This window comes from Phyllobates terribilis, unplaced genomic scaffold (assembly GCF_046119375.1).
Source record: "Phyllobates terribilis strain yellow unplaced genomic scaffold, ASM4611937v1 Scaffold_12__6_contigs__length_324123572, whole genome shotgun sequence".
Lineage (NCBI taxonomy): Eukaryota > Metazoa > Chordata > Amphibia > Anura > Dendrobatidae > Phyllobates > Phyllobates terribilis.
In genome coordinates this window covers 175,092,050-175,119,799 of record NW_027362772.1, presented here as the reverse complement: position 1 = coordinate 175,119,799, position 27,750 = coordinate 175,092,050, and the positions used below count along the sequence as shown (strand labels likewise).

At 41.5% G+C, this 27,750-nt stretch overlaps 2 non-coding genes across 2 annotated transcripts; both read left to right on the top strand.

The window, feature by feature from the left end:
- The first annotated feature begins 3,113 nt into the window (after positions 1–3,113).
- Positions 3,114–3,186, top strand: TRNAF-GAA (transfer RNA phenylalanine (anticodon GAA)). Its single transcript has one exon. It is a non-coding gene; the product is annotated as a tRNA-Phe (tRNA).
- A 1,184-nt stretch (positions 3,187–4,370) lies between these two features.
- Positions 4,371–4,453, top strand: TRNAL-CAG (transfer RNA leucine (anticodon CAG)). The gene has a single exon. It is a non-coding gene; the product is annotated as a tRNA-Leu (tRNA).
- The last annotated feature ends 23,297 nt before the right edge of the window (positions 4,454–27,750 follow it).

Below are 27,750 nucleotides of genomic sequence, written 5' to 3'. Positions count from 1 at the left end.
AGATGCAGAAAAAAATATATTCAGTATGCAACCTGATGGAGGTCTGTATAGATGGATTAATAGAACAAGTCCCACACAAAGCTAAAAGCCCAATATTTTTTCAGAGGTAGATGCAGAAAAAAATATATTCAGTTTGCAACCTGATGGAGGTCAGTAGAGATGGACTAATACAACAAGTCCCACACACTGCTAGAAGCCCAATATTTTTTCAGAGGTAGATGCAGAAAAAAATATATTCAGTTTGCAACCTGATGGAGGTCTGTATAGATGGATTAATAGAACAAGTCCCACACACAGCTAGAAGCCCAATATTTTTTCAGAGGTAGATGCAGAAAAAAATATATTCAGTTTGCAACCTGATGGAGGTCTGTATAGATGGATTAATAGAACAAGTCCCACACACAGCTAGAAGCCCAATATTTTTTCAGAGGTAGATGCAGAAAAAAATATATTCAGTTTGCAACCTGATGGAGGTCTGTATAGATGGATTAATAGAACAAGTCCCACACACAGCTAGAAGCCCAATATTTTTTCAGAGCTAGATGCAGAAAAAATTTTTATTCAATTTGCAACCTGATGGAGGTCAGTATAGATGGACTAATAGAATGATGCTATGCCCAAAAGATTTTACTTCACTAGGTGCAGTAAAAAAATTGGTATTCTTTACACAGGTGGTATATCTTGCAACACAGATAGGCTACTCCACTGACTAACACACTCTGCAATAGGCCAAAAAGGATTAGCTTTGCTAGATTCAGCCAAATGCTGTGAAAAAAACTTGCACAGCACTGGCACAGACCTGCCTGGCAAAAACTGATAGGAACTGATGTAACCTAGTCCTGAAACGGACTCCAATTATAATTAGTCTTTACTCCCACAATCTATCTATTTAAGAGCACAGACCTGCCTGATAAAAGTCGTAGGAAATGCTGTAACCTAGTCCTTAAAAGGACTGCAATCACAACTATTCCCTACTCCCAAGCTATCTGTAGATTTGTGCGAAAATTGGCTTGAAATTAACAAGGTATAGCGCACACAGCAACAGCGGTGCCGTCTAACACGCAGCTGCAGCAGTGAGAAAATGGTGGCGATGGGGAAAATGGCTTGGTCTTATAGGGCAAGGACATGTGACATACACTGCCAATGACACATGCCCTTGCTTGTGTGAAAAAAAGCACTTCGCTCCGTGTGTGCGCTGCTGATAGGCTGACAGATTGCACCTCCCCACTGCAAATGCGGGAAAGAGAAAAAAAAATGGAGATCTTCATTGTTCCTGCAGAGATCCATCCCCTGCCCCTCCCCCCACCCCGCTGTACACTCAAACTGCGTATTAACATTAATTTTCATCATTACTGAGAAAAAATCCAGTTATGATTTTGGTGCACGAACAGCTATCGAACAGCCGAATTTTTCTCAAATCGTTCGTGTTCGCCGAACGGCTCGAACACTGCCCAAAACAGCTCGAATTTGAGATTGGCGAGCAGTTCGAGTAGAACAACGCTCATCTCTAGTTGCAGAGTGAAAACACCTGTTGGACAATAATAGTAATTGCTGGCATTGATGAATTCATTGTGAGGAGTAATTTATAAAATGGGATCACTTTGGAGGGGTTTCTGCTGTTTTGGTACTTTTGGAACTCCCCAAATGTCACCCTCAAAATATTCTTGCAAAATCTGCATTCCCAAAACCCAAATAGCGCTCTTACTTTCAAAGCCCTGCTGTGTGACCAAACAGTAGTTTCTGAAGACATATGGGGCATCACCGCATTTCAATGAAATTGTGCAACTTTAGATATTTTCACAAGAAAAACTAAATATATATTGACCTAAATTTACCATTAATGTAAAGTACAATGTGTTACAAAATAACACTATCAGAATCACGGGGATATGTTAAGCATTCCAGTGTTATTGCCACATAAATTGATACATGTCAGATTTAAAAAACGGTGCTTGGTCATGAAGCTCAAAATTGGCTGTAACTAATAGGTTACAAATCAATATTAAAATAAAAGAAATCATGGCATATTTCCTTTCATCACAAGTAATGCTCATCTTTCTACTGCTTAGCTTAGAAAGAGTTAAACTACAAAAGCCAGAAGAAGTCAGGAACAGTCTAAGTCGCTGCATTCAGGTCACTGTCTCTCCTGGAGGCGTGGGTTCGAATCCCACTTCTAACATTAGCATTTTCTTTCAAAAAATTGTACAGCTTTATTCATTTTACTGATTAGTTGGGGGTCCGCTCTATTGGTGGCAATCTCAAATCGAAAACTAAAAGTGATGGGGCTTAGCAAAACCAATTCTCAACGTTGGAACTTTGGCAGTATTCCTGGGGGTCCTTGAGGCAAATCTTAAATGTCCTGTATTTGTGCTTTCACAAAAGACTTCTGGGAACATCAAATAGTTTCTTTGTGCATATGCTAGTTGTTGCTTTGGCATCGGAAAAATACTGTGGATAGGAAAATGGGAGGGACTATTTCATCTCTATGTGTTCTCTGTCCCTATTAGGGCAGAGAGTGAACCTCCTAAGGTGCTGTCGTGGAAGATTCCTAGAAACCGAATTACCAGTAAGTCTAATTTCAGATTTTTTTACCTCAGGCATCAATAGACTATATATATACTTAATAAACAAAAGCTAAAAGAGCAGATGAACATAGTTTAACAAGTCTGAAATGCGCATGTGATACTGACATCAAAGTTTCACCACAATTTGGGACAAATGTTTTCACTTTCAACATTAACAATCAGTAGAATATTTTCTCTAAATTTGCATCTCCTTTCTTCACTCCAATTGTTTGCACCTAAGAAAAAAATAAAGCTTGATGCAACATTATACTTACAAATTGTGTTTTATGCTCAATCATCACCTGTCCTACAGAGACACAGTCAGAATTACCCTGGCGAATTGAGTAAATTTGAAAATGTAAAAAAAATGCAGAATTGCTGTTTTTTCTATTCATTCACAAAGAATTAATGTAAGATCTTAAATATGTACGCAAAATAGCGGGACTTTCAAATATAGATAATCTTGCAAAAACAAGTCAAAGTAAAAATTAATACATCCAGTTGTGACATCTACAGTGTGTTGAACATTCCTGAATCTAAATGTGTCCTGCCGAAATATCTCAGTTGGGAGAGCGTTAGACTGAAGATCTAAAGGTCCCTGGTTCAATCCCGGGTTTCGGCAAAAGTTTTTTTCTTCACCCATTAAATTTTAAGCAGAAAATAAACAAAGCATATGGACTGACTGTTTACAGAGAATATAAAAATCCTAATCATTATAACTATCTACAGGAAATAAAACGATAGAAACTTGAGAACTGAACACTTTTAACTTTTGAGGAAAATAATATTTTTTGTAATTTTTCCTTCATTCTGGACGTCATCACTTTGTTTTATTTTAGTTTGACTTAGCTGTATGAGGATTTAAAGGAAACCTGATAGCTAATACGGGCAGCATGTATCAGACACTAGCTGAATGATTTCAGACATTTATGTTTGACTATGAATCGCTGTGGCATTACTGAGACAAATATGCTTAAATAATATGCCAGGAACAAAGATGTTTGGGAAAAAAGCCAGGAAGGCAAAAAACACAAGCCCCAACTCAGGACCGTCATCTTTCATTCTAAAAATAGGGGTTTCCACGTTAATGGTAAGACAAAGAATCCACAGATTTGGCATTTCTGTAGCGAGGAGAGCCCAATTAAAATGTATGGGGTGCTTGTCTCCATTAGCGCAAGCTGGGCACTAAACTGGCTTATTTGCAATTCTGGATGTTGCAGAGTGAAAACACCTGTTGGACAATAATAGTAATTGCTGGTGTTGATGAATTCATTGTGAGGAGTAATTTATAAAATGGGATCACTTTAGAGGGGTTTCTGCTGTTTTGGAACTTTTGGAACTCCGCAAATGTCACCCTCAAAATATTCTTGAAAAATCTGCATTCCCAAAACCCAAATAGCACTCTTACTTTCAAAGCCCTGCTGTGTGACCAAACAGTAGTTTCTGAAGACATATGGGGCATCACCACATTTCAATGAAATTGTGCAACTTTAGATATTTTCACAAGAAAAACTAAATATATATTGACCTAAATTTACCATTAATATAAAGTACAATGTGTTACAAAATAACACTATCAGAATCACGGGGATATGTTAAGCATTCCAGTGTTATTGCCACATAAATTGATACATGTCAAATTTAAAAAACGGTGCTTGGTCATGAAGCTCAAAATTGGCTGTAACTAATAGGTTACAAATCAATATTAAAATAAAAGAAATCATGGCATATTTCCTTTCATCACAAGTAATGCTCATCTTTCTACTGCTTAGCTTAGAAAGAGTTAAATTACAAAAGCAAAAACAAGTCAGGATGGCCGAGTGGTCTAAGGCGCTGTGTTCAGGTCACTGTCTCTCCTGGAGGCGTGGGTTCAAATCCCACTTCTGACATTAGAATTTTATTTCAAGAAATAATTTTTATCTGCATCTAGCTCTGAAAAAATATTTGGCCTTCTAGCAGTGTGTGGGACTTTCTCTATTAGTCCATCTATACTGACCTCCATCAGGTTGCAAATTAAAAATAATTTTTATCTGCATCTACAGTACCTCTGAAAAAATATTTGGGCTTCTAGCTGTTTGTGGGACTTGTTCTATTAGTCCATCTATACTGACCTCCATCAGGTTGCAAATTGAATATAATTTTTATCTGCATCTAGCTCTGAAAAAATATTTGGCCTTCTAGCAGTGTGTGGGACTTTCTCTATTAGTCCATCTATACTGACCTCCATCAGGTTGCAAATTGAATATAATTTTTATCTGCATCTAGCTCTGAAAAAATATTTGGCCTTCTAGCAGTGTTTGGGACTTTCTCTATTAGTCCATCTATACTGACCTCCATCAGGTTGCAAATTAAAAATAATTTTTATCTGCATTTAAATCTGAAAAAATATTTGGGCTTCTAGCTGTGTGTGTGACTTGTTCTATTACTCCATCTATACTGACCTCCATCAGGTTGCAAACTGAATATATTTTTTTCTGCATCTACCTCTGAAAAAATATTGGGCTTCTAGCTGTGTGTGGGACTTGTTCTATTAGTCCATCTATACTGACCTCCATCAGGTTGCAAATTAAAAATAATTTTTATCTGCATCTAGCTCTGAAAAAATATTTTGCCTTCTAGCAGTGTGTGGGACTTTCTCTATTAGTCCATCTATACTGACCTCCATCAGGTTGCAAATTAAAAATAATTTTTATCTGCATCTACAGTACCTCTGAAAAAATATTTGGGCTTCTAGCTGTGTGTGGGACTTGTTCTATTAGTCCATCTATACTGACCTCCATCAGGTTGCAAATTGAATATAATTTTTATCTGCATCTAGCTCTGAAAAAATATTTGGCTTTCTAGCAGTGTGTGGGACTTTCTCTATTAGTCCATGTATACTGACCTCCATCAGGTTGCAAATTGAATATAATTTTTATCTGCATATAGCTCTGAAAAAATATTTGGCCTTCTAGCAGTGTGTGGGACTTTCTCTATTAGTCCATCTATAATGACCTCCATCAGGTTGCAAATTAAAAATAATTTTTATCTGCATCTACCTCTGAAAAAATATTTGGGCTTCTAGCTGTGTGTGGGACTTGTTCTATTACTCCATCTATACTGACCTCCATCAGGTTGCAAACTGAATATATTTTTTTCTGCATCTACCTCTGAAAAAATATTGGGCTTCTAGCTGTGTGTAGGACTTGTTGTATTAGTCCATCTATACTGACCTCCATCAGGTTGCAAATTAAAAATAATTTTTATCTGCATCTACAGTACCTCTGAAAAAATATTTGGGCTTCTAGCTGTGTGTGGGACTTGTTCTATTAGTCCATCTATACTGACCTCCAACAGGTTGCAAATTGAATATAATTTTTATCTGCATCTAGCTCTCAAAAAAGATTTGGCCTTCTAGCAGTGTGTGGGACTTTCTCTATTAGTCCATCTATACTGACCTCCATCAGGTTGCAAATTAAAAATAATTTTTATCTGCATCTAGCTCTGAAAAAATATTTGGCCTTCTAGCAGTGTGTGGGACTTTCTCTATTAGTCCATCTATACTGACCTCCATCAGGTTGCAAATTAAAAATAATTTTTATCTGCATCTACAGTACCTCTGAAAAAATATTTGGGCTTCTAGCTGTGTGTGGGACTTGTTCTATTAGTCCATCTATACTGACCTCCATCAGGTTGCAAATTGAATATAATTTTTATCTGCATCTATGTCACGGTTGTGTTGCCACGAAGATCGTCACGAGTACACAGCCTGACTTCTCGCAGCTGACTTGTTGGTGCTTTGTGTTTTCTCGGCAGTGTAGGAGTTAATTCTCTCTCTCTCTGGGCTAGCTGAGGTCCAGCCTCGCCCAGCTGCAATCAATGCTTCTTTAGTGAGACTCCTTTATATTCCTGCAGGTCTGTTTGGGAGGTGTCGGTGAAAGCTTTTCATTCAGACTTACAGAGCGGATCGTGGTGTTTGGAGTTGCTGAGATAAGTGTATTTGGAAGTGTTTTTTCCCTTTCCTCGCTTTATCATTTATCTCCTTTCCCGTTGGTGTTCCCTCTGTTGTAGTTGTGTAGAAGTTGTATGCAAGGTGGTTTTGGTTTTTCCCTTGTACTGTCTCGTTCGTCTAAATACTGTGTGTGGGCATATTATTTCTGGTTCCCAATTGTTGTGATCGGGGTCCTTCTCAGGACTAGATTACTTAGGTGCAGGGATCCTCAGGAGGTAGGGGTTATGCTGGCGGCCTGGACCTCTGTACCTTTAACAGTACCTCCAGGTTAGTGATTAGTCAGGGCCCCAGCTTAGGGTCAGCTTAGGCCCCCTACCTCCAGTATTCTGTGACAGTGTGACAATCTAGCTCTGAAAAAATATTTGGCCTTCTAGCAGTGTGTGGGACTTTCTCTATTAGTCCATCTATACTGACCTCCATCAGGTTGCAAATTGAATATAATTTTTATCTGCATCTAGCTCTGAAAAAATATTTGGCCTTCTAGCAGTGTTTGGAACTTTCTCTATTAGTCCATCTATACTGACCTCCATCAGGTTGCAAATTAAAAATAATTTTTATCTGCATTTAAATCTGAAAAAATATTTGGGCTTCTAGCTGTGTGTGTGACTTGTTCTATTACTCCATCTATACTGACCTCCATCAGGTTGCAAACTGAATATATTTTTTTCTGCATCTACCTCTGAAAAAATATTGGGCTTCTAGCTGTGTGTGGGACTTGTTCTATTAGTCCATCTATACTGACCTCCATCAGGTTGCAAATTAAAAATAATTTTTATCTGCATCTAGCTCTGAAAAAATATTTTGCCTTCTAGCAGTGTGTGGGACTTTCTCTATTAGTCCATCTATACTGACCTCCATCAGGTTGCAAATTAAAAATAATTTTTATCTGCATCTACAGTACCTCTGAAAAAATATTTGGGCTTCTAGCTGTGTGTGGGACTTGTTCTATTAGTCCATCTATACTGACCTCCATCAGGTTGCAAATTGAATATAATTTTTATCTGCATCTAGCTCTGAAAAAATATTTTGCCTTCTAGCAGTGTGTGGGACTTTCTCTATTAGTCCATCTATACTGACCTCCATCAGGTTGCAAATTAAAAATAATTTTTATCTGCATCTACAGTACCTCTGAAAAAATATTTGGGCTTCTAGCTATGTGTGGGACTTGTTCTATTAGTCCATCTATACTGACCTCCAACAGGTTGCAAATTGAATATAATTTTTATCTGCATCTAGCTCTGAAAAAATATTTGGCCTTCTAGCAGTGTGTGGGACTTTCTCTATTAGTCCATCTATACTGACCTCCATCAGGTTGCAAATTAAAAATAATTTTTATCTGCATCTAGCTCTGAAAAAATATTTGGCCTTCTAGCAGTGTGTGGGACTTTCTCTATTAGTCCATCTATACTGACCTCCATCAGGTTGCAAATTAAAAATAATTTTTATCTGCATCTACAGTACCTCTGAAAAAATATTTGGGCTTCTAGCTGTGTGTGGGACTTGTTCTATTTGTCCATCTATACTGACCTCCATCAGGTTGCAAATTGAATATAATTTTTATCTGCATCTAGCTCTGAAAAAATATTTTACCTTCTAGCAGTGTGTGGGACTTTCTCTATTAGTCCATCTATACTGACCTCCATCAGGTTGCAAATTGAATATAATTTTTATCTGCATCTAGCTCTGAAAAAATATTTGGCCTTCTAGCAGTGTTTGGGACTTTCTCTATTAGTCCATCTATACTGACCTCCATCAGGTTGCAAATTAAAAATAATTTTTATCTGCATCTACCTCTGAAAAAACATTTGGGCTTCTAGCTGTGTGTGTGACTTGTTCTATTACTCGATCTATACTGACCTCCATCAGGTTGCAAACTGAATATATTTTTTTCTGCATCTACCTCTGAAAAAATATTGGGCTTCTAGCTGTGTGTGGGACTTGTTCTATTAGTCCATCTATACTGACCTCCATCAGGTTGCAAATTAAAAATAATTTTTATCTGCATCTAGCTCTGAAAAAATATTTGGCCTTCTAGCAGTGTGTGGGACTTTCTCTATTAGTCCATCTATACTGACCTCCATCAGGTTGCAAATTAAAAATACTTTTTATCTGCATCGACAGTACCTCTGAAAAAATATTTGGGCTTCTAGCTGTGTGTGGGACTTGTTCTATTAGTCCATCTATACTGACCTCCATCAGGTTGCAAATTGAATATAATTTTTATCTGCATCTAGCTCTGAAAAAATATTTGGCCTCCTAGCAGTGTGTGGGATTTTCTCTATTAGTCCATCTATACTGACCTCCATCAGGTTGCAAATTAAAAAAAATTTTTATCTGCATCTAGCTCTGAAAAAATATTTGGCCTTCTAGCAGTGTGTGGGACTTTCTCTAATAGTCCATCTATACTGACCTCCATCAGGTTGCAAATTAAAAATAATTTTTATCTGCATCTACAGTACCTCTGAAAAAATATTTGGGCTTCTAGCTGTGTGTGGGACTTGTTCTATTAGTCGATCTATACTGACCTCCATCAGGTTGCAAATTGAAGATAATTTTTATCTGCATCTAGCTCTGAAAAAATATTTGGGCTTCTAGCAGTGTGTGGGACTTTCTCTATTAGTCCATCTATACTGACCTCCATCAGGTTGCAAATTGAATATAATTTTTATCTGCATCTCGCTCTGAAAAAATATTTGGCCTTCTAGCACTGTGTGGGACTTTCTCTATTAGTCCATCTATACTGACCTCCATCAGGTTGCAAATTAAAAATAATTTTTATCTGCATCTACCTCTGAAAAAATATTTGGGCTTCTAGCTGTGTGTGGGACTTGTTCTATTACTCCATCTATACTGACCTCCATCAGGCTGCAAACTGAATATATTTTTTTCTGCATCTACCTCTGAAAAAATATTGGGCTTCTAGCTGTGGTGGGACTTGTTGTATTAGTCCATCTATACTGACCTCCATCAGGTTGCAAATTAAAAATAATTTTTATCTGCATCTAGCTCTGAAAAAAAATTTGGCCTTCTAGCAGTGTGTGGGACTTTCTCTATTAGTCCATGTATACTGACCTCCATCAGGTTGCAAATTGAATATAATTTTTATCTGCATATAGCTCTGAAAAAATATTTGGCCTTCTAGCAGTGTGTGGGACTTTCTCTATTAGTCCATCTATAATGACCTCCATCAGGTTGCAAATTAAAAATAATTTTTATCTGCATCTACCTCTGAAAAAATATTTGGGCTTCTAGCTGTGTGTGGGACTTGTTCTATTACTCCATCTATACTGACCTCCATCAGGTTGCAAACTGAATATATTTTTTTCTGCATTTACCTCTGAAAAAATATTGGGCTTCTAGCTGTGTGTAGGACTTGTTGTATTAGTCCATCTATACTGAACTCCATCAGGTTGCAAATTAAAAATAATTTTTATCTGCATCTACAGTACCTCTGAAAAAATATTTGGGCTTCTAGCTGTGTGTGGGACTTGTTCTATTAGTCCATCTATACTGACCTCCAACAGGTTGCAAATTGAATATAATTTTTATCTGCATCTAGCTCTGAAAAAATATTTGGCCTTCTAGCAGTGTGTGGGACTTTCTCTATTATTCCATCGATACTGACCTCCATCAGGTTGCAAATTAAAAATAATTTTTATCTGCATCTAGCTCTGAAAAAATATTTGGCCTTCTAGCAGTGTGTGGGACTTTCTCTATTAGTCCATCTATACTGACCTCCATCAAGTTGCAAATTAAAAATAATTTTTATCTGCATCTACAGTACCTCTGAAAAAATATTTGGGCTTCTAGCTGTGTGTGGGACTTGTTCTATTAGTCCATCTATACTGACCTCCATCAGGTTGCAAATTGAATATAATTTTTATCTGCATCTAGCTCTGAAAAAATATTTGGCCTTCTAGCAGTGTGTGGGACTTTCTCTATTAGTCCATCTATACTGACCTCCATCAGGTTGCAAATTAAAAATAATTTTTATCTGCATCTACCTCTGAAAAAATATTTGGGCTTCTAGCTGTGTGTGGGACTTGTTCTATTACTCCATCTATACTGACCTCCATCAGGCTGCAAACTGAATATATTTTTTTCTGCATCTACCTCTGAAAAAATATTGGGCTTCTAGCTGTGGTGGGACTTGTTGTATTAGTCCATCTATACTGACCTCCATCAGGTTGCAAATTAAAAATAATTTTTATCTGCATCTAGCTCTGAAAAAAAATTTGGCCTTCTAGCAGTGTGTGGGACTTTCTCTATTAGTCCATGTATACTGACCTCCATCAGGTTGCAAATTGAATATAATTTTTATCTGCATATAGCTCTGAAAAAATATTTGGCCTTCTAGCAGTGTGTGGGACTTTCTCTATTAGTCCATCTATAATGACCTCCATCAGGTTGCAAATTAAAAATAATTTTTATCTGCATCTACCTCTGAAAAAATATTTGGGCTTCTAGCTGTGTGTGGGACTTGTTCTATTACTCCATCTATACTGACCTCCATCAGGTTGCAAACTGAATATATTTTTTTCTGCATTTACCTCTGAAAAAATATTGGGCTTCTAGCTGTGTGTAGGACTTGTTGTATTAGTCCATCTATACTGAACTCCATCAGGTTGCAAATTAAAAATAATTTTTATCTGCATCTACAGTACCTCTGAAAAAATATTTGGGCTTCTAGCTGTGTGTGGGACTTGTTCTATTAGTCCATCTATACTGACCTCCAACAGGTTGCAAATTGAATATAATTTTTATCTGCATCTAGCTCTGAAAAAATATTTGGCCTTCTAGCAGTGTGTGGGACTTTCTCTATTATTCCATCGATACTGACCTCCATCAGGTTGCAAATTAAAAATAATTTTTATCTGCATCTAGCTCTGAAAAAATATTTGGCCTTCTAGCAGTGTGTGGGACTTTCTCTATTAGTCCATCTATACTGACCTCCATCAAGTTGCAAATTAAAAATAATTTTTATCTGCATCTACAGTACCTCTGAAAAAATATTTGGGCTTCTAGCTGTGTGTGGGACTTGTTCTATTAGTCCATCTATACTGACCTCCATCAGGTTGCAAATTGAATATAATTTTTATCTGCATCTAGCTCTGAAAAAATATTTGGCCTTCTAGCAGTGTGTGGGACTTTCTCTATTAGTCCATCTATACTGACCTCCATCAGGTTGCAAATTGAATATAATTTTTATCTGCATCTAGCTCTGAAAAAATATTTGGCCTTCTAGCAGTGTTTGGGACTTTCTCTATTAGTCCATCTATACTGACCTCCATCAGGTTGCAAATTAAAAATAATTTTTATCTGCATCTACCTCTGAAAAAACATTTGGGCTTCTAGCTGTGTGTGTGACTTGTTCTATTACTCGATCTATACTGACCTCCATCAGGTTGCAAACTGAATATATTTTTTTCTGAATCTACCTCTGAAAAAATATTGGGCTTCTAGCTGTGTGTGGGACTTGTTCTATTAGTCCATCTATACTGACCTCCATCAGGTTGCAAATTAAAAATAATTTTTATCTGCATCTAGCTCTGAAAAAATATTTGGCCTTCTAGCAGTGTGTGGGACTTTCTCTATTAGTCCATCTATACTGACCTCCATCAGGTTGCAAATTAAAAATACTTTTTATCTGCATCGACAGTACCTCTGAAAAAATATTTGGGCTTCTAGCTGTGTGTGGGACTTGTTCTATTAGTCCATCTATACTGACCTCCATCAGGTTGCAAATTGAATATAATTTTTATCTGCATCTAGCTCTGAAAAAATATTTGGCCTCCTAGCAGTGTGTGGGATTTTCTCTATTAGTCCATCTATACTGACCTCCATCAGGTTGCAAATTAAAAATAATTTTTATCTGCATCTAGCTCTGAAAAAATATTTGGCCTTCTAGCAGTGTGTGGGACTTTCTCTAATAGTCCATCTATACTGACCTCCATCAGGTTGCAAATTAAAAATAATTTTTATCTGCATCTACAGTACCTCTGAAAAAATATTTGGGCTTCTAGCTGTGTGTGGGACTTGTTCTATTAGTCCATCTATACTGACCTCCATCAGGTTGCAAATTGAAGATAATTTTTATCTGCATCTAGCTCTGAAAAAATATTTGGGCTTCTAGCAGTGTGTGGGACTTTCTCTATTAGTCCATCTATACTGACCTCCATCAGGTTGCAAATTGAATATAATTTTTATCTGCATCTCGCTCTGAAAAAATATTTGGCCTTCTAGCACTGTGTGGGACTTTCTCTATTAGTCCATCTATACTGACCTCCATCAGGTTGCAAATTAAAAATAATTTTTATCTGCATCTACCTCTGAAAAAATATTTGGGCTTCTAGCTGTGTGTGGGACTTGTTCTATTACTCCATCTATACTGACCTCCATCAGGCTGCAAACTGAATATATTTTTTTCTGCATCTACCTCTGAAAAAATATTGGGCTTCTAGCTGTGGTGGGACTTGTTGTATTAGTCCATCTATACTGACCTCCATCAGGTTGCAAATTAAAAATAATTTTTATCTGCCTCTAGCTCTGAAAAAAAATTTGGCCTTCTAGCAGTGTGTGGGACTTTCTCTATTAGTCCATGTATACTGACCTCCATCAGGTTGCAAATTGAATATAATTTTTATCTGCATATAGCTCTGAAAAAATATTTGGCCTTCTAGCAGTGTGTGGGACTTTCTCTATTAGTCCATCTATAATGACCTCCATCAGGTTGCAAATTAAAAATAATTTTTATCTGCATCTACCTCTGAAAAAATATTTGGGCTTCTAGCTGTGTGTGGGACTTGTTCTATTACTCCATCTATACTGACCTCCATCAGGTTGCAAACTGAATATATTTTTTTCTGCATTTACCTCTGAAAAAATATTGGGCTTCTAGCTGTGTGTAGGACTTGTTGTATTAGTCCATCTATACTGACCTCCATCAGGTTGCAAATTAAAAATAATTTTTATCTGCATCTACAGTACCTCTGAAAAAATATTTGGGCTTCTAGCTGTGTGTGGGACTTGTTCTATTAGTCCATCTATACTGACCTCCAACAGGTTGCAAATTGAATATAATTTTTATCTGCATCTAGCTCTGAAAAAATATTTGGCCTTCTAGCAGTGTGTGGGACTTTCTCTATTAGTCCATCTATACTGACCTCCATCAGGTTGCAAATTAAAAATAATTTTTATCTGCATCTAGCTCTGAAAAAATATTTGGCCTTCTAGCAGTGTGTGGGACTTTCTCTATTAGTCCATCTATACTGACCTCCATCAGGTTGCAAATTAAAAATAATTTTTATCTGCATCTACAGTACCTCTGAAAAAATATTTGGGCTTCTAGCTGTGTGTGGGACTTGTTCTATTAGTCCATCTATACTGACCTCCATCAGGTTGCAAATTGAATATAATTTTTATCTGCATCTAGCTCTGAAAAAATATTTGGCCTTCTAGCAGTGTGTGGGACTTTCTCTATTAGTCCATCTATACTGACCTCCATCAGGTTGCAAATTGAATATAATTTTTATCTGCATCTAGCTCTGAAAAAATATTTGGCCTTCTAGCAGTGTTTGGGACTTTCTCTATTAGTCCATCTATACTGACCTCCATCAGGTTGCAAATTAAAAATAATTTTTATCTGCATCTACCTCTGAAAAAACATTTGGGCTTCTAGCTGTGTGTGTGACTTGTTCTATTACTCGATCTATACTGACCTCCATCAGGTTGCAAACTGAATATATTTTTTTCTGCATCTACCTCTGAAAAAATATTGGGCTTCTAGCTGTGTGTGGGACTTGTTCTATTAGTCCATCTATACTGACCTCCATCAGGTTGCAAATTAAAAATAATTTTTATCTGCATCTAGCTCTGAAAAAATATTTGGCCTTCTAGCAGTGTGTGGGACTTTCTCTATTAGTCCATCTATACTGACCTCCATCAGGTTGCAAATTAAAAATACTTTTTATCTGCATCGACAGTACCTCTGAAAAAATATTTGGGCTTCTAGCTGTGTGTGGGACTTGTTCTATTAGTCCATCTATACTGACCTCCATCAGGTTGCAAATTGAATATAATTTTTATCTGCATCTAGCTCTGAAAAAATATTTGGCCTCCTAGCAGTGTGTGGGATTTTCTCTATTAGTCCATCTATACTGACCTCCATCAGGTTGCAAATTAAAAATAATTTTTATCTGCATCTAGCTCTGAAAAAATATTTGGCCTTCTAGCAGTGTGTGGGACTTTCTCTAATAGTCCATCTATACTGACCTCCATCAGGTTGCAAATTAAAAATAATTTTTATCTGCATCTACAGTACCTCTGAAAAAATATTTGGGCTTCTAGCTGTGTGTGGGACTTGTTCTATTAGTCCATCTATACTGACCTCCATCAGGTTGCAAATTGAAGATAATTTTTATCTGCATCTAGCTCTGAAAAAATATTTGGGCTTCTAGCAGTGTGTGGGACTTTCTCTATTAGTCCATCTATACTGACCTCCATCAGGTTGCAAATTGAATATAATTTTTATCTGCATCTCGCTCTGAAAAAATATTTGGCCTTCTAGCACTGTGTGGGACTTTCTCTATTAGTCCATCTATACTGACCTCCATCAGGTTGCAAATTAAAAATAATTTTTATCTGCATCTACCTCTGAAAAAATATTTGGGCTTCTAGCTGTGTGTGGGACTTGTTCTATTACTCCATCTATACTGACCTCCATCAGGCTGCAAACTGAATATATTTTTTTCTGCATCTACCTCTGAAAAAATATTGGGCTTCTAGCTGTGGTGGGACTTGTTGTATTAGTCCATCTATACTGACCTCCATCAGGTTGCAAATTAAAAATAATTTTTATCTGCATCTAGCTCTGAAAAAAAATTTGGCCTTCTAGCAGTGTGTGGGACTTTCTCTATTAGTCCATCTATACTGACCTCCATCAGGTTGCAAATTAAAAATAATTTTTATCTGCATCTACAGTACCTCTGAAAAAATATTTGGGCTTCTAGCTGTGTGTGGGACTTGTTCTATTAGTCCATCTATACTGACCTCCATCAGGTTGCAAATTGAATATAATTTTTATCTGCATCTAGCTCTGAAAAAATATTTGGCCTTCTAGCAGTGTGTGGGACTTTCTCTATTAGTCCATCTATACTGACCTCCATCAGGTTTCAAATTGAATATAATTTTTATCTGCATCTAGCTCTGAAAACATTTTTGGCCTTCTAGCAGTGTGTGGGACTTTCTCTATTAGTCCATCTATACTGACCTCCATCAGGTTGCAAATTAAAAATAATTTTTATCTGCATCTACCTCTGAAAAAATATTTCTGCTTCTAGCTGTGTGTGGGACTTGTTCTATTACTCCATCTATACTGACCTCCTTCAGGTTGCAAACTGAATATATTTTTTTCTGCATCTACCTCTGAAAAAATATTGGGCTTCTAGCTGTGTGTGGGACTTGTTGTATTAGTACATATATACTGACCTCCATCAGGTTGCAAATTAAAAATAATTTTTATCTGCATCTACAGTACCTCTGAAAAAATATTTGGGCTTCTAGCTGTGTGTGGGACTTGTTCTATTAGTCCATCTATACTGACCTCCATCAGGTTGCAAATTCAATATAATTTTTATCTGCATCTAGCTCTGAAAAAATATTTGGCCTTCTAGCAGTGTGTGGGACTTTCTCTATTAGTCCATCTATACTGACCTCCATCAGGTTGTGTAACGGGTCTGGGAGGCGGAACCTCTGAGCTACTATACAAGGGGGCGGTCCTTGTAAGGGAGCGGGTGGCGACCAGGGTAGACGGGCAGGCAGTCACAGCAGGTGAGCGGGACAGTCTCTGAATGAACGGGCAGGAGGTCACGGCAAGTGACCGGGGCAGTCTCCGGATAAACGTGCAGGAGGTCACGGCAAGTGACCGGGGCAGTCTCTGGATAAACGGGCAGGAGGTCACGGCAAGTGACCGGGGCAGTCTCTGGATGAACGGGCAGGAGGTCACGGCAAGTGACCGGGGCAGTCTCTGGATGAACGGGCAGGAGGTCACGGCAAGTGACCGGGGCAGTCTCTGGATGAACGGGCAGGAGGTCACGGCAAGTGACCGGGGCAGTCTCTGGATGAACGGGCAGGAGATCACGGCAAGTGACCGGGGCAGTCTCTGGATAAACGGGCAGGAGGTCACGGCAAGTGACCGGGGCAGTCTCTGGATGAATGGGCAGGAGGTCACTGCAAGTGACCGGGGCAGTCTCTGGATGAACAGGCAGGAGGTCACGGCAAGTGACCGGGGCAGTCTCTAGGTAAAGGATTGGTATGACCTGTGGCGGCATATGATAGACTTGAGCTCCCAGGTGAGCAGGCGAGAGTCTCTGGATGAACGGGTGGTCACAGCATGTGACGGAGGAGCCTCCAGGAGAACCAACAGACAGGTAGCAGATGAGCGCTCCCAGGTGAGCGGGAAGGAGTCTCTGAACAGGCGGGTGGTCACAGCACGTGACGACGGAGCCTCCAGGTAGGCTAGCATTCAGATAGCAGATGTGCGCTCCCAGGTGAGCGGGCAAGCTGGTCCTTAGACAGACTGACAGGAGTTGGAAGGCAGACCGTCGGACCTCAGGCAAGCAGGCAGGTAGCAGGATATCAGGCAGGAATTAGACAGCAGACTGGCAGGTATCTGGCAGGTAACTGGCAACGGTACCTGAGGGCTGAAGCAGAGTAGTGAACAGTGCTACAACATTGCTCGGGCACCTCCATTTTGGAGGAGGTGCCTTTTATATGGGAGGTCCTCCGGCAATTGGCCGGGGACTCCTTAGGACGGCGCGCGCGGTCCCTTCAAGAAAGGGGGAGCGCGCGCGCGCGCGCCCTAAGCACACTGCCGGGGAAGGAGCGCGTGCCGGAAGCAGCGGGGAGAGCAGCGCTGGAGGACGCCGCGCCAGGAGCGGGGAGGTGAGAGGGACGGCGTCTCTGCCTAGAACGGGGCAGAGACGCCGATGCTACAGGTTGCAAATTAAAAATAATTTTTATCTGCATCTACCTCTGAAAAAATATTTGGGCATCTAGCTGTGTGTGGGACTTGTTCTATTACTCCATCTATACTGACCTCCATCAGGTTGCAAACTGAATATATTTTTTTCTGCATCTACCTCTGAAAAAATATTGGGCTTCTAGCTGTGTGTGGGACTTGTTGTATTAGTACATATATACTGACCTCCATCAGGTTGCAAATTAAAAATAATTTTTATCTGCATCTACAGTACCTCTGAAAAAATATTTGGGCTTCTAGCTGTGTGTGGGACTTGTTCTATTAGTCCATCTATACTGACCTCCATCAGGTTGCAAATTGAATATAATTTTTATCTGCATCTAGCTCTGAAAAAATATTTGGGCTTCTAGCAGTGTGTGGGACTTTCTCTATTAGTCCATCTATACTGACCTCCATCAGGTTGCAAATTAAAAATAATTTTTATCTGCATCTACAGTACCTCTGAAAAAATATTTGGGCTTCTAGCTGTGTGTGGGACTTGTTCTATTAGTCCATCTATACTGACCTCCATCAGGTTGCAAATTGAAGATAATTTTTATCTGCATCTAGCTCTGAAAAAATATTTGGGCTTCTAGCAGTGTGTGGGACTTTCTCTATTAGTCCATCTATACTGACCTCCATCAGGTTGCAAATTGAATATAATTTTTATCTGCATCTAGCTCTGAAAAAATATTTGGCCTTCTAGCAGTGTGTGGGACTTTCTCTATTAGTCCATCTATACTGACCTCCATCAGGTTGCAAATTAAAAATAATTTTTATCTGCATCTACCTCTGAAAAAATATTTGGGCTTCTAGCTGTGTGTGGGACTTGTTCTATTACTCCATCTATACCGACCTCCATCAGGTTGCAAACTGAATATATTTTTTTCTGCATCTACCTCTGAAAAAATATTGGGCTTCTAGCTGTGTGTGGGACTTGTTGTATTACTCCATCTATACTGACCTCCATCAGGTTGCAAATTAAAAATAATTTTTATCTGCATCTAGCTCTGAAAAAATTTTTGGCCTTCTAGCAGTGTGTGGGACTTTCTCTATTAGTCCATCTATACTGACCTCCATCAGGTTGCAAATTAAAAATAATTTTTATCTGCATCTACAGTACCTCTGAAAAAATATTTGGGCTTCTAGCTGTGTGTGGGACTTGTTCTATTAGTCCATATATACTGACCTCCATCAGGTTGCAAATTGAATATAATTTTTATCTGCATCTAGCTCTGAAAAAATATTTGGCTTTCTAGCAGTGTGTGGGACTTTCTTTATTAGTCCATCTATACTGACCTCCATCAGGTTTCAAATTGAATATAATTTTTATTTGCATCTAGCTCTGAAAAAATATTTGGCCTTCTAGCAGTGTGTGGGACTTTCTCTATTAGTCCATCTATGCTGACCTCCATCAGGTTGTGTAACGGGTCTGGGAGGCGGAACCTCTGAGCTACTATACAAGGGGGCGGTCCTTGTAAGGGAGCGGGTGGCGACCAGGGTAGACGGGCAGGCAGTCACAGCAGGTGAGCGGGACAGTCTCTGAATGAACGGGCAGGAGGTCACGGCAAGTGACCGGGACAGTCTCTGGATAAATGGGCAGGAGGTCACGGCAAGTGACCGGGGCAGTCTCTGGATGAACGGGCAGGAGGTCACGGCAAGTGACCGGGGCAGTCTCTGGATGAACGGGCAGGAGGTCACGGCAAGTGACCGGGGCAGTCTCTGGATGAACGGGCAGGAGGTCACGGCAAGTGACCGGGGCAGTCTCTGGATGAACGGGCAGGAGGTCACGGCAAGTGACCGGGGCATTCTCTAGGTAAAGGATTGGTACGACCTGTGGCGGCAGATGATAGACTTGAGCTCCCAGGTGAGCAGGCGAGAGTCTCTGGATGAACGGGTGGTCACAGCATGTGACGGAGGAGCCTCCAGGAGAACCAACAGACAGGTAGCAGATGAGCGCTCCCAGGTGAGCGGGCAGGAGTCTCTGAACAGGCGGGTGGTCACAGCACGTGACGGCGGAGCCTCCAGGTAGGCTAGCACGCAGATAGCAGATGTGCGCTCCCAGGTGAGCGGGCAAGCTGGTCCTTAGACAGACTGACAGGAGTTGGAAGGCAGACCGTCGGACCTCAGGCAAGCAGGCAGGTAGCAGGATATCAGGCAGGAATTAGACAGCAGACTGGCAGGTATCTGGCAGGTAACTGGCAACGGGACCTGAGGGCTGAAGCAGAGTAGTGAACAGTGCTACAACATTGCTCGGGCACCTTCATTTTGGAGGAGGTGCCTTTTTTATGGGAGGTCCTCCGGCAATTGGCCGAAGACTCCTTAGGACGGCGCGCGCGGACCCTTTAAGAGAGGGGGAGCGCGCGTGCGCGCGCCCTAAGCACACTGCCGGGGAAGGAGCGCGTGCCGGAAGCAGCGGGGAGAGCAGCGCTGGAGGACGCCGCGCCAGGAGCGGGGAGGTGAGAGGGACGGCGTCTCTGCCTAGAACGGGGCAGAGACGCCGATGCTACAGGTTGCAAATTAAAAATAATTTTTATCTGCATCTACCTCTGAAAAAATATTTGGGCTTCTAGCTGTGTGTGGGACTTGTTCTATTACTCCATCTATACTGACCTCCATCAGGTTGCAAACTGAATATATTTTTTTCTGCTTCTACCTCTGAAAAAATATTGGGCTTCTAGCTGTGTGTGGGACTTGTTGTATTAGTACATCTATACTGACCTCCATCAGGTTGCAAATTAAAAATAATTTTTATCTGCATCTACAGTACCTCTGAAAAAATATTTGGGCTTCTAGCTGTGTGTGGGACTTGATCTATTAGTCCATCTATACTGACCTCCATCAGGTTGCAAATTGAATATAATTTTTATCTGCATCTAGCTCTGAAAAAATATTTGGGCTTCTAGCAGTGTGTGGGACTTGGTCTATTCGTCCATCTATACTGACCTCCATCAGGTTGCAAATTAAAAATAATTTTTTTCTGCATCTAGCTTTGAAAAAATATTTGGGCTTCTAGCAGTGTGTGGGACTTTCTCTATTATTCCATCTATACTGACCTCCATCAGGTTGCAAATTAAAAATAATTTTTATCTGCATCTACCTCTGAAAAAATATTTGGGCTTCTAGCTGTGTGTTGGACTTGTTCTATTAATCCATCTATACAGACCTCCATCAGGTTGCAAACTGAATATAATTTTTTTCTGCATCTAGCTCTGAAAAAATATTTGGCCTTCTAGCAGTGTGTGGGACTTGTTCTATTAGTCCACCTATACTGAACTCCATCAGGTTGCAAATTCAAAAAAAATTTTTGTCTGCATCTAGCTCTGAAATAATATTTGGCCTTCTAGCAGTGTGTGGGACTTTCTCTATTAGTCCATCTATACTGACCTCCATAAGGTTGCAAACTGAATATATTTTTTTTCTGCATCTACCTCTAAAAAAATATTGGGCTTGTAGCTGTGTGTGGGACTTGTTCTATTAATCCATCTATACAGACCTCCATCAGGTTGCAAACTGAATAAATTTTTTTTCTGCATCTACCTCTGAAAAAATATTTGGGCTTCTAGCTGTGTGTGGGACTTGTTCTATTAGTCCATCTATACTGACCTCCATCAGGTTGCAAATTGAATATAATTTTTTATTGCATCTAACCCAGCCAATAGTTTTGGCCTAATACCACAGTTTGTCCACTCAGCTCTGCTCGGTTCCCATCCATTGTTTTTTTGTGCAAACAACTCCAGAGTTGTGAATTAGTTAACCACCAAAATGAGTGGAAAAAGGCCTGCTGCTGGTGGAAAGGGGAATAAGCGTGTTGGGAAGGGGAAAAAAGGTTGTGTCCGTGGGGTAGGTGTTAAAGCAACAGTAACATCTGCAGAAGAAAGACCATCTTCCAGCCAAACTAAAATGTCTACTTCTTTTAGCGGACAATGTGATAAGATCCCTTTCTAACAGCCAAGCCAATCGCTACAAATTCCAGATGAGGCACAAAAACAGCAGGTGCTTCAACGGATATCAAGTGCTCCTTTAAGTGGGCTCTCCTCCACATCAACTTCAACATCACAAATACTCCAGTCCTCAAAGGTGTCACCCAAATCGCACTTGCTTCCTCACAGCTCCCAAATCTCCAGCCGTCCGTCTGAGTATGAGGTAGAAAAAATGGTTGAGTCTGCAGAGCTGTTTACTCATACTATAGCCTGGGAATCAGAGGTCGACTCCAGCGCTTCTGTGAATCCAGACGAGGAAATGATCTGCACTGATGCCCAGAATCTTTATGAGTCGGATCCAGGGCCAGACGCAGAAGGTTCTGACCATAATGTAGACCCTCATTCCCAAACTGTAACTCCTGTTGGTGGAGACAATGAGGAAGACGATGATGAGACTCAAATACCTGATTGGAGCGACAACTTTAGTTTTTTGTCAGGGCAGGAACAGGTTGGCTCTGAGGACGACGGGTGTGATAACGCACAGGGTGATGATGATGAGGTTGGAGATCCCACTTACTGTCAACCCACAGTCAGCCAAGAGATGAGGTCAGCAGAGGAGGTGGAGGAAGATGCTAGTGACGACGAGGTCAGGTTGCGCCTTCCTGGACAGTGACGTAGAACTGGAAGCACGTCAACAACTGCATCCTCAAACACAACTCTGCCTCTCACCACAAGTCGTGGTGGCTCTTCAGGTCGCATGGGTGCTAAGCCTTGCATAGCCTGGGCATTTTTGAAGATCGATAAAGATGACCCAACTCGTGTTATCTGTAACATTTGTCAGCAAAAGCTAAGTAGAGGCCAAAAAATACATAGTTTGAGTACTTCATGCATGAACCGGCACATGGACATGAAGCATAAGTTGCAGTGGGAAGCTCAGTGTGCTACAATGCGGCCTAGCCGGCCGGGCCAACCACCGTCTGCCATATCTTGTGCATCCGCGGCCTCTTCATCCTCTGTGACTGGGGGGACAGCAGTCACACCTGTTTTGGGGCGCAGACCTGCCACCTCTTTACCCGCAACAGCCAGCGTGATTGGCAGGTCATCATTTTCTTTGGAGGTGGTAACACCAGCTGGTGTTGAGCACTGTCCGACATCGATAGCACCACCTTTGGATCAACGCAACCTAACATGTCCGCCTGCATCTTCCTCACAGACCGGCAGTTTGCCGGGGACACCCTTATCAACCCCGTCTAAGCAAAATAGCCAGCCCTCGGTCCCTCAGATGTTGACAAGTAAAAGACCATTTCCTCCTAGCCATGAGAAAGCTAAGAGGTTGAATTTCACCATCTGCAAGCTCTTGGCTACGGAAATGCTGCCTTTCCGCCTGGTGGACACAGAGGATTTTCGAGACCTTATGTCCGTCGCAGTGCCCCAGTACCAGATGCCCAGTCGGCACTACTTCTCAAAGAAAGGTGTGCCTGCGCTCCACCAGCATGTCGCACACAACATCACCGCTTCTTTGAGAAACTCTGTGTGTGACAGGGTGCATTTCACCACAGACACTTGGACGAGTAGGCATGGACAGGGGCGTTACATGTCGCTGACTGGGCACTGGGTAACTATGGTGACAGCAGGACAAGGGGCTGCTGTCCAAGTCTTGCCGTCCCCACGAAATGTGCGTCAATCCTCTTTATCTCAAAGTTCCTCCACTGCTTCTACCTCCTTAACCTCCTCTCGGTCTTCCACCTGCACCCAAAGCCTGTCTGGTCATGCCACAAGCTTTCTAACTGCGCAGAAGGGATCCTGCACACCTCCTTACTATGCTGGCAGTAGGGCTCAACGTCATCAGGCGGTTTTTACTTTGACATGTCTGGGAAATGTGAGTCACACAGTGGTCAGCTCTGGAGAGCCAATTTCATGAATGGTTGTCTCCACTGGACCTGAAACCAGGGAAGGCCGTGTGCGACAATGCTGCAAACCTGGGTGCGGCCCTTCGCCGGGGCAATGTCACACACGTGCCTTGTATGGCTCACGTGTTGAACCTGGTTGTCCAGCAATTTTTAGCCCACTATCCCAGACTAGATGGCCTTCTGCAGAGGGCACGGTCGCTGTGTGCTCACTTCCGCCGTTTGCATCCCGCAGCTCAGCGACTTACATCTCTACAGAAGTTGTTGGGCCTGCCACTTCACCGGCTAAAATGCGATGTGCCTACCCGGTGGAATTCAACTCTGCACATGTTGCAGCGACTGTGGCAGCACCGACAAGCCCTGGTGCAATACGTTCTGACATATAGCCTGGGCCAACGAGATCCAGAGGTTGGGCAAATCGCGCTGGAGGAGTGGTCTCAGATCAGGGACCTATGCAACCTTCTGCACAGTTTTGAAATGGCGACGAAGATGTTTAGTGCTGACGATGCCATTATCAGCATGACTATTCCGGTGATTTACATGCTGGAGCACATGTTAAACAGAATTCGGAGTCAGGTGGTGGCACAAGAGGAGGTGGAGGAAGTAGAGGAGGAGGAGTTGTATACGGAAGAGCTAACATCTGCAAGGTCCAGACGGTCGGCAGCACCAAGGCGGCAGGCATGTGAGGGTGGGGGAGATGGTTTTACCAGGGCGCATGGTAGCAGCCAAACTAGTGAGGAAGGTGCAGGAGCCCAGGAAGAAGTGGAGGACGAACTGATGGAAGACTCATCAGATGAGGGAGACCTTGATCACATTTCTGTTGTGCGAGGTTTGGGGGAGAGGACAGAGGAAGGAAGCATGATTGTTACCTCGCCACCAACGCAACAGGGACTTGGTGCTCCTGGATGCGCAACACACATGAGTGCCTTCTTGCTGCACTACCTGCAACATGACCCTCGAATTGTGAGAATTAGAAATAATCCTGACTACTGGGTTGCCACACTGTTAGATCCCCGGAACAAAAGTAAATTTGCAGAAATTATTCCTGCCATAGAAAGGGATGCACGCATGCAGGAGTATCAGCAGAGACTGTTGCAGAATCTTACATGTGCTTTTCCACAAAACACCAGTGGTGCACGTAGTGAATCTCACAGTTCCAACTTGCCAACCGTGGGACCGTCAAGTGTTCAGCACTCAAACCGTAACAGAACCACAGTATCTGCTGGTAACATCAATTTTGCGGAATCATTTCACCACTTTTTTAGCTCATCCTTTGCAAGGCCACAGGAGACAAGAAGTCTGACACATAGTCAACGCCTAGAGACGATGGTACAGGAGTATCTCCAAGTAAACATTGAAGCCATGACTGTGTCACTGGACCCTTGCTCTTTTTGGGCTTCCAATCTGGATAAATGGCCGGAGCTAGCCACTTACGCCTTGGAGATCTTGTCATGCCCCGCAGCCAACGTACTGTCTGAACGTGTGTTCAGCGCTGCTGGTGGTGTGCTGACAGATAAGCGCACGCGGCTCTCCACTGATAATGTAGACAGACTCACGTTCATAAAGATGAACAAATCATGGATCCGAAACGACTTTTCTACCCCTGTGTCATCCTGGGGAGAGTAAAAGCTTGATGATTGGTTAAAATCACCTCACCAACCGTTTTAAGCTTTCAAATTACTAATCATGTTTATCTGTATCTTGGCTGGAAAATAATTTGGGCTTCGTAACAGTGTGCAGCACTGATTCTATTAGGCCATCTATAATAAGCTCCACCAGATTTAAAATTACTAATCATTTTTATCTGTATCTTGGCTGGAAAATAATTTGGGCTTTGTAGCAGTGTGCAGCACTGATCCTATTAGGCCATCTATACTAAACTCCACCAGATTCAAAATTAATAATAATTTTTAGCTGCATCTAGCCCGGAAAATAATTTTGGGGCTCCGAGATGCGCAAGACACATAAGTGCCTTCTTGCTGCACTACCTGCAACATGACCCTCATATTGTCAGAATTTGAAGTAATCATGACTACTGGGTTGCCACACTCTTAGATCCCCCAAACTTTTCGATCAACCTTTTCATTTTAATAAAGACCAAAAAAATGGTCATTTTTGAAATTATAAGCATTAGCAGGTTATTAGAAACTGAAATCAAACAGTTTTCAACTCAAAACTTTATTCTAGGTGATGTTACATTTTCACATAGGACCACTTGTTCGAAAGGAGCTTCTGAACTCTCTCGTCCATTGAATTTGTCAGGTTTTGGATGGTTTCTGCTTCAATTGTTTTGCATGAGGACAGAATACCCTCCCAGAGCTGTTGCTTAGATGTGAACTGCCTCCCGCCATCATAGACACTCCTTTTGATGATGCTCCAGAGGTTCTGAATGGGGTAGAGGTCAGGGGAGCATGGGGGTCACACAATAAGTTTGTCCCCTTTTATGCCCATATCAGCCAGAGATGAAGATGTGTTATGTGCAGCATGAGATGGTGCATTATCATGCATAAAAATGATCTTGCTGTGGAATACACTGTTCTTCTTCTTGAACCATGGCAGGAAGTGCTGTTTGAGAAAATCCACATACATTATGGAGTTCATCTTTACCCCTTCAGGGATCCTAAAGGGGCCGACAATCTCTCTCCCCATGATTCTAGCCCAAAACATTACTCCACCTCCTCCTTGTTGGCGCTGTAGCCGTGTTTGCGTGGGGTGTCCATCAACTAGCCATCCTCCACTCCATCCATCTGAACCATCGAGCGCTGCACGGCACTCATCCGTGAACAAAACAGTTTTGAAATCAGTCTTCATGTAATGTTTGGCCCACTGGAGCCGTTTCTGCTTGTGTGAAGTGGATAGAGGAGGTCGATAGGATGGCGTATGCACAGCTGCAAACCTCTGAAGGACCCTGCATCTTGTTGTTCGGGGGACGTTGGAGGCACCAGCAGCTTCAAAAACTTGTCTGCTGCTATGACAAGGCTTTTTTGCCACTGCTCTTTTAACCTGACGTAATTGCCTGTAGGAAAGAGTCCTCAATTTGCCCTTATCAGCACGCACACGTGTGTACTGTGAATCAGCTACATACTTCTTGATTGCCAAGACACTTCATCCTGATCATCGCACAATGTTGATTGTAGTCATGCCTTGACCTAAACACTCCACAATTTGTTGCTTCTCAGCAGCCGACACATCCTTTTTCTTTCCCATTTTGGCAGAAAATGTAGGCTGCTTAATAATGTGAGACAGCCTTCTTAAGTAGTCTTGCCTTTCATTGGACACACCTGCCAAACTAATTAGCACAGGTGTCTGCAATTGCTTACAGTGATATAAAGAGCCCTGACACACATCACCATCAATGAGTTTCACTGACAAACAAATAAATTCTTCCCTTATCACTCCTAAACACTTTTTGCATAATAATTTGGAACACAGTGTACATGTGCTTTTCCACACAACACCAGTGGTTCACATAGTGAATCTTACAGTTCTAACTTGCCATCCGTGGTCTGTATGGAGTTGTTCAATAAAGGGCCCAAAATTAAGATAACATAGATGGGAGAGGTCTCTATGAATAGGAATTCCTAAGTATTTGATACCCTGTGAGGGCCAGACAAAGGGAAAGTTCGACTGGATGGAATCCTGTATGGATTTGGGGAGGGAGACATCGAGGGCCTCAGACTTCGCTGCATTGATTTTAAAATTTGACCATGTAACAAAGTGATCTATTTCAGCCATAACAGCATGGATGGATATATGTGATTGAGTGATATATACTAGGACATCATCAGCAAATAGAGAGCACTTGTACTCGGTGCCTCCCACCTGAATCCACCTAATATTGGGGTTATGGCGAATTGATGAGAGCAGGTGCTCCGTCACTAGGATGTATAAGAGAGGGGACAGAGGACATCCCTGTCTTGTCCCATTGGTGATTGTGAAAGGTGATGAAAATGTTCTGATGCACCCCCTGGGCCTTGGGACACCCGGAGCCGGACCCTTTTTGGTGGATGCTGGTGGTTGTAGTCTCCATGGCGGCGACCCGGTTCCGTGGCTCAGGGCGGTCAAACCAGTGGCGGAACTATTTATGTGGTTTTGATGTTTAAATGTCCGACTACGCCACCCGTGGATTGCGGTCAGAGTGAACCGCCGCTGCAGGGCAGACCGCTGAGGCTGGTGTTGTGGGTGCAGCAGAGCATAGCATAACTCCCCACGGGAGGAGTATAGCCTCAGGGCAGTGTATGCGGAGGATGGGGGTGATGGTGCAGGGCAGCAGCAGTAATGACACAGAGTCAGTGATGCAGTCCAGGGCCTTTACTAACAGTTCTTAATATCCAGATCACGTCTGCAG